This window comes from Carcharhinus amblyrhynchos, chromosome 29 (genome assembly GCF_965287045.1).
Source record: "Carcharhinus amblyrhynchos chromosome 29, sCarAmb.v2.hapA, whole genome shotgun sequence".
Lineage (NCBI taxonomy): Eukaryota > Metazoa > Chordata > Chondrichthyes > Carcharhiniformes > Carcharhinidae > Carcharhinus > Carcharhinus amblyrhynchos.
In genome coordinates, this window is record NC_137352.1 from 32,652,225 (window position 1) to 32,660,617 (window position 8,393).

An 8,393-nucleotide genomic window follows, 5' to 3' on the forward strand; every position below is an offset into this window, starting at 1 on the left:
TTTCTTGACATCGAAGGCCATTGATAGCCCCTCTTTCTCGATTTGTGAGTAGCCTTTTTTGGCCTCTGAGAGGGTTCTTGTCACACACTGTATTGTTCTATCAGAGCCCTCTTCCATCTCATGGACACCACCTCACCAACACCATACCATAGAAACCATAGAATCATAGAACCCTACAGTGCAGAAAGAGGTCCTTCGGCCCATCGAGTCTGCACCGAACACAATCCCACCCAGGTCCTACTCCCATATCCCTACATATTTACCCACTAATCCCTCTAACCTACACATCCCTGGACACTAAGGGGCAATTTTTTAGCATGGCCAATCAACCTAACCCGCACATCTTTGGACTGTGGGAGGAAACCAGAGTACCCGGAGGAAACCCACGCAGACACGAGGAGAACGTGCGAACCCCACACAGGTGGAGCGATGTCACAGGCCAATATCAATTCTTTAAATGGGTTCATAGAATCATAGACTCAGATAGTGCTGACGAGGCCCAATCAAGTCCACACCAACACATTCGATGCACCTTAATTCCCCAGGGTGATGATGGTCTGGAATATGCTGCCTGGGAGGGTGGTAGAGGCGGGTTGCCTCACCTCCTATAAAAAGTATCTGAATGAGCACTTGGCACATCATAATATTGAGGGATATGAGCCTAGTGTACTAACAGGTTTGAGGAATATAGCAATTGCTTCACTCTGTTGAAAGCTCCCTCTGGGGGAGCCTTCCAAGATCAACAGTAATGATTCTTTAGCAGAATATATAAGGGGGTTAATACCGTCAATAAGTGATTTGAGTTCAGTGGTGTTTTTGGGACGGCACCTCCCTTATCACCTTGATCTTGTCTTCCGCAGGGTATAATCCTTGTGCATAAGAACATAAGAACATAAGAAATAGGAGCAGGAGTAGGCCATCTAGCCCTTTGAGCCTGCCCCGCCATTCAATAAGATCATGGCTGATCTGTCTTGGCTCAGTTCCACATTCCCGCTCTCTCCCCATAACCCTTAATCCCCTCTCTTATCAAAAACCCATCAACCCGCATCTTGAAAATATTTAGCGAGGTAGCCTCCACCACTTCAATGGGCAGAGAATTCCAGAGATTCACCACCCTTTGAGTGAAGAAGTTCTTCCTCAACTCCGTTCTAAACCGCCCCCTCCTTTATCTTGAGGCTGTGCCCCCTAGTCCTACTGTCCTTTCTGAGCGGGAGGAGTCTCTCCACCTCTATCCTATCCATCCCATTCATCATCTTAAATGTCTCAATGAGATCTCCCCTCATTCTTCTAAACTCTAACAAGTACAAGCCTAGTTGATTCAGCCTCTCCTCATAGCTCAACCCCCTCAACTCCGGAATCAGCCTAGTAAACCTCCTCTGCACTCCCTCCAAGGCCAAAATATCCTTGTGTAAGTACGGCGCCCAAAACTGCACACAGTACTCCAGCTGCGGCCTCACCAATGCCCTATACAGCCGCAGCAACTACACCGTGCCCCAGGTAGGTCACCTCAGTGGCTTGAAAGGCTCACTTCTCTTTCTTGAGGCAAACGCCTGCCTCCTAAAATCTCTTTAACACCTCCTCTAAAGTTACTGGATGCTCAGCCTCTGTCATAAGGACATCATCAAGATTTACTACAACCCAGGTAGCTCCTGTACAGACTCTCCATTGTACTTTGGAACATTGCACATGCCAAAAACATACCAAAATATAGGTGTGTCTATTGGAATAGGCCTTTGTGTGAGTTTATCGAGACATACCCCCCTGAAAGCATCATCTTATTTGAGTTGCTGGTACATATGACTCATATCCAGTTTTGTGTAAGATTGACCTCCCGTCAGCTTTACAAAGAGGTCTTCAGTTCTCGAGATTGGAGACTTATCCAGGTTGGCAGCCTGATTAACTATTAGCTTAGAATCGCTGCAAATGCAGATGGTCTTGTTTGGTTTCATTACGGGGACTATTGGTGTTACCCATTCCAAGAACTGAACTTTCTGGATAATGCCTAGTCCTTTAAAGCTGTTGAACTCAGTATCCACATTCTCTCATAAGGCTGGTCTTGCCCTAAAGAATCAGACACTCACCTCAGGAAATCTCATCTTGTGGCCTTTTGACTTTGCCTACTCCATCACAGAAGACTCAATGTATTTTCTTATAAGTCTGGACTGTCCCACTTCCTGCATTTGAAAAATCTCAGCCCAAATTAACTTGAATTCTTCAAGCCAATCATGGCCAAGAAAGCTTGTTCCTTTACCCATCGCTGTTGTCACTGGCAGCTGGGTAGAGTGCTGTCTGTAGCTTACAGGTATCATTGTGGTGTCTTTTATTTCTGCTGCATTTCCTGTCTGTCTTCAACTTGGCAGCAGTGCTCTTCAAGCTCAATGGTTGGACTTCTTCTCTTCAAATCTATGCTTGTCCATCACAATTGCTGATGCCCCTGTATCCACTTCCACAGTAAAAGGTTCCCCAGTTGTAATAATAGGGTCTATCTTGCCTGTTTTTAGATTAAATGGAAAATTGCTGGTGCTAAGCTCTTCCACATTGTATATTTGTGACATCTCTGTTGATCGATTACTTGGCGATTTTGACTTCGCGCTTTATCAAATGTGCACCCTTGTGACAATAAAAACACTGTCTCCTTAGACTGGCATGATTCAGGAGCATGTTACCCTCACATCAGTAACATTCCACTTTAAGCATTACTGACTGATTGCCGAATTTGTTTTGTTGATGGCCAAAATTGTTTCCCAGTTTCTGTCTGCTTTAGTGGGTTTGGTGCCACATCAGACTGCAGGTTCCTGCCCTAACCAGTTAACTGCGTCATTTTGTGCGTGCTGGGGCTCTTTTTTCAGTGCTTTCCATGGCTAGTGTTATCTCCAATGCTCATTTAAATTTCATATCAACCTAGGCAATCCACACTGTTTTGAAACAGTCACTGTTCGCAACACAAACTAACCTATCCCAGAACATCTCATTTAGAGTGGCTCCAGAATGCTCTGATAATTGCTTCAGTTTAGCAATGTAACTCATAACTGATTCACTTGGGGCTCTTAGGATCCTTCCCTGGTCTGGCCCACATGTGAGTCCAGATCCACAGCTGACTCCTAACCTCTCCTCCCCGCCCCCCAAACCTCCCCCACCCCCCGCCACTCCCAGGACAATTAGGGATGGGCAATAAATACTGGCCGGCCAAAGATGGTCATGTCGCAGGAACAAATTAAAACAAAATAGAAACTCAGCATCTTAGTTAAATGGAGAGAGATGGCAGAATCATAAGGTGCAGAGGGACCTGGGTGTCTGAACGCATGAATAGAAAAAAGTTGATCTGCAGGGACAGGAAGTGATTAAATAGACAAATGGAATATCAACTTCTTTGTAGATCAAAAAGCAAAGGCATGCTTATAGCCAGCCAGTCGCCTTATCTAAATGAGATGGCTGCCCCCCTTTTTATTGTGAGGCAGGAGATATCTATTGCTCCAAGGTTGTGCGTGTTCGATGGAAAGGCCATGTTAAATTGCCCCTCAGTGTCAGAGGTTTTAGCAGGGTAAATATGTGGAGTTACAGAGGTAGAGCCTGGGTGAGATTGTTGTCAGTGCAGACTCAATGGGCTGAATGGCCTCTTTATGCACTGTGGCAATTCTATAATTCTATTCTATGTTCTAAATAAAGATCAAGAGCCTTGGGATGTCCCTGGGAATCAATTGATTCCTATGGACCTTCCAACATATTATATGGCTCACTTGCCTTACTTCTGAGCTTCTGGGGACTCTGTAAATGTCTGTCTAAGTTGTGCATGTTTATTGATGTCTTTTCTTTTAATTCACAGGTGATTCGGTCCGCCTTGTTGTCCAACAAGGTGCATACACGCGGTGGGTCGTGCGAGGGCTGCTCTTGGATGTTTCGAGAGTAGCCTAGTGCTTCACGTGGTTAGTGTACGCTTAAACTGGACCAACTGACGGGCAACACGACAGCTCAGTGACTATCACTGTTTGCTGTGCAGATACATGGGTTTGGGCCGGTGTCTGTGGGAGTTTGCGCATTCTCCCCGTGCTTGCGTGGGTTTTCTCCGGGTGCTCCGGTTTCCTCCCACACCCCAAAAACGTGCTCTTAGGCTGATTGGTGTAACAAATTATCCCTAAATTAGGCGTCCCTCAATCTGGTTATGGTTCCGTTATTGTGGAGTCCAATAGGTGTAGAGAAAGGTAGAGGAGGGCACTCACAATGTTAAAATGGTGGCGCGGGCTCGTTGGGCCGAAGGGCCTGTTTCCCGTGCTGTGTTGTTCTTTGATCTTTGTATGATTCTATGTTGATATCTGGAGGTTTGCTGAGAAGGAATGTCAAATCAATAATATACCACACATGATTTGAGAGGAATGACACAGGTGAGAAACATTTGAAGAACAGGCATTTTGTCTTCACCTGTTAGGAAAATTGGAAGTCCTGTCTGCTTTTTTTTTTGCTTTGTATCCCATCAAAGTTAAACACGGATTGGATTCTCTGACCTCATCCGTGGCTGGGATTCTCCAGTCCCGCACACTGAAATAAGATTTGGCTGGGGGCCAAATTCTCCATTCTTCTCTGGCAGTAGGGGTTGGGCATGAACAGTTGGAGAATGCCAGCCCCATATTTCACTATGATCGTTCGGTCAGGATTTGTGTCCAATACGGAGTTATTTGGGATAAGGAAGTTTCCTTGCAGTCAGCCAGGCATCACATTATCCATCTGACAAGCTTATCCCCCATGCCACTCCTTGACTTTTTCCTGAGTATATTCTTGTAACCATAGCGATGATTTGTTCATTGTCATCTCTCTCTGTTCCATCTGCCTGGTAAACACCAAAGTGAAATTGAGATTTACAAGGATGTTGCCTGGATTGGGAGGCATGCCTTCTGATGATAGGTTGAGGGAGCTGGGTCTCTTCTCCCTAGAGAGACGAAGGTTGAGAGGCGACCTGATAGAGGTTTATAAAATGTGGAGAGGAATAGATAGGGTGGATTCTCGGAGGCTATTTCCCAGGGCTGAAATGGTCACTACGAGTGGACACAGGTTTAAGGTGCTGGGGAGCAAGTACAGAGGAGATAAGAACATAAGAACATAAGAAATAGGAGCAGGAGTAGGCCATCTAGCCCTTCGAGCCTGCCCCGCCATTCAATAAGATCACGGCTGATCTGTCGTGGCTCAGTTCCACATTCCCGCCCTCTCCCCATAACCTTAGGGGTGTTAGGGTTAGGGATGTTAGGGGTAAGTTTTTCACTCAGAGGGTGGTGAGTGAGTGGAATCGGCTGCCATCAGTGGTGGTAGAGACGAACTTGTTGGGGTCTTTTAAGAGACTTCTGGATGAGTACATGAGATTTAACGGGATTGAAGGTTATAGATTGGCCTGGTAGGTATGGATATGATCGGCGCAACTTGTGGGCTGAAGGGCCTGTTTGTGCTGTAGTGTTCTACGTTCTATTGAATATTTTTGCTATCTGTCTGATCCTCGGTTGTTCCTTTGTCAATTCATCCATTGAGTTCCACTCATCTTTATTTGATTTCTGAATACTTTTTTTTCCTGTACAGATCATTTTGTCCCATGTCATTTGACAATCTAGTTGCCCTTATATATTTCCAAGTTTGATGAAGTCCTTTACCAACCTCTTTTGGAATTTCCTCCAATAGAACAACAGAATACTAAAAACACAAAAGAAATTTTATTTCCAGTACACCAGATTTTTTTTAACAACACATGAATGTATGAGAGATGGCTGAGGAGACCGACACAACCCCTGCTATAATTGGCTGAGCAGTTACCACAGAATCATGACCCTTGTCAGGCCCCCACTTGGAGTACTGTGCACAGTTCTGGTCACCTCATTACAGGAAGGATGTGGAAGCTATTGAGAGGGTGCAGAGGAGATTTACAAGGATGTTGCCTGGATTGGGAGGCATGCCTTATGAAGATAGGTTGAGGGAGCTAGGTCTTTTCTCCCTGGAGAGACGAAGGTTGAGAGGCGACCTGATAGAGGTTTATAAAATGTTGAGAGGAATAGGTAGGGTGGATTCTCGGAGGCTATTTCCCAGGGCTGAAATGGTCGCTACGAGAGGGCACAGATTTAAGGTGCTGGGAAGCAAGTACAGAGGAGATGTTAGGGGTAAGTTTTTCACTCAGAGGGTGGTGAGTGAGTGGAATCGGCTGCCGCCAGTGGTGGTAGAGGCGAACTCGCTGGGGTCTTTTAAAAGACTTCTGGATGAGTATATGGGATTTAATGGGAGTAGGATTTATAGATAGTTCTCTGGCCTGATAGGTATGGATATGATCGGCGCAACTTGTGGGCCGAAGGGCCTGTTTGTGCTGTAGTGTTCTATGTTCTATGCTCTGTGAATCCCTGCGGTGCAGAAAGAGGCCATTCGGCCCATCCAGTCTATACCAACTCTCCCACAGGACACCTTACCCAATCCCTATCCCTACAACCCCACATATTTACCCCACTAATCTCCCTAACCTACACATCTTAACATAGAACATAGAACATTACAGCGCAGAACAGGCCCTTCGGCCCACGATGTTGCGCCGACCAGTTAAAAAACAATGACCCTCTAACCTAAACCAATCCCTTTTCATCCATAAACCTATCCACGGATCTCTAAAACGCCCCCAAACTAGGCGCATTTACAACTGCAGCAGGCAGGGCATTCCAATCCCTCACCACCCTCTGGGTAAAGAACCTACCCCTGACATCTGTCCTATAACTACCCCCCCTTAATTTAAAGCCATGCCCCCTCGTGCTAGCTTTCTCCATCCGAGGAAAAAGGCTATCACTATCCACCCTATCTAAACCTCTAATCATCTTATATGTTTCAATAAGATCCCCTCTTAGCCTCCTTCTTTCCAGCGAAAACAACCCCAAATCCCTCAGTCTCTCCTCATAGGACCTCCCCTCCATACCAGGCAACATCCTGGTAAACCTCCTCTGCACCCTCTCCAAAGCCTCCACATCCTTCCTATAATGTGGGGACCAGAACTGCACACAATACTCCAAGTGCGGCCGCACCAGAGTTGTGTACAGAGTTGTGTACAGTTGTGGGCCACTAAGGGGCAATTTAGCATGGCCAATCCACCCAGCCCAAGTGTCTTTGGAGCGTGGGAGGGAACTGCAGCACCCAAAGGAAACCCACGTAGACACGGGGAGAAACAAACAGTCGTTTGTTTTGAACGAAGCATCAACCGTATCACAATCACTCAAATTACCGCTGAGAAAGATGCAGAAATGGGCGTGTAGGGCAGATGATTCCAGTGGAAATGTTCCAAATTAGGATGGTCAAGTGTCAGATCATGGTTAAAATAATTAATGGTTAAAAAGGGGGCAGTTTAGATCGGAGTTGAGGAGGAACTTCTTCACTCAAAGGATGCTGAATCTCTGGAATTCTCTGCCCGTTGAAGTGGTGGAGGCTACCTCGTTGAATATATTTAAGTCACGGGTTGATAGGTTTCTGATAGACAAGGGAATTAAGGGTTATGGGGAGAAAGCGGGAAAGTGGAACTGATCCACTTCAGATCAGCCATGATCTTATTGAATGGCGGGGCAGGCTCGAAGGGCTAGATGGCCTACTCCTGCTCCTATTTCTTATGTTCTCAAAATCCAGAACAATATTGGGGATGTGACCTGCTGCCTCATCCCTGTGGTCTGTATCCCGAGCCTGGATCTTCATCCCAATCATCACCTTAAATGGTCACAAACATACGGGAGGTTTTATCTGGATATGTGACCCAGGCCCACGTCACAATCGAGGGATTGATGTAACCTTTCCTAACAGTGAGAACCGTCACAATACTGAGGCTTCAGGACAAGATAAAGCACAGCCCAGTGGTACAGACTGTGCACCTTGTGTACGAGAGACCAACAAGGGAAGAGGTAAAGAAGATGATCAAATCCATCCAACAGAGATCACTGCAAACACTCTTCAAAGGAGGACTGTGTGTGTGTTTGGATGGTTGATGCTGCGCTGTGCAGATGGTTCACTCTCTGTTCAACGGATAGACACTGTTCCCCACCCTGTCCATTCAGTTCTCATATGAAGGTGCCAATCTGAATGAGCAACAAAGAACAAAGAACAACACAGCCCGGGAAACAGGCCCTTCGGCCCAACGAGCCCACACCGCCATTTTAACATTATAAGTGCCCTCCTCTACCTATGACTTTCGTCTACGCCTATTGGGGAAGATTGAGGGAAGACTAATTTAGGGACAATTTGTTCGACCAATCAGCCTAAGAGCACGTTTTTTGGGGGGTGTTGGAGGAAACCGGAGCACCCGGAGAAAACCCACGCAATCATGGGGAGAATGTGCAAACACCCGCAGACACCTGCCCAAATCCATGTATCTGCACAGCAAATAAAGATGGCTGGACTTGCTA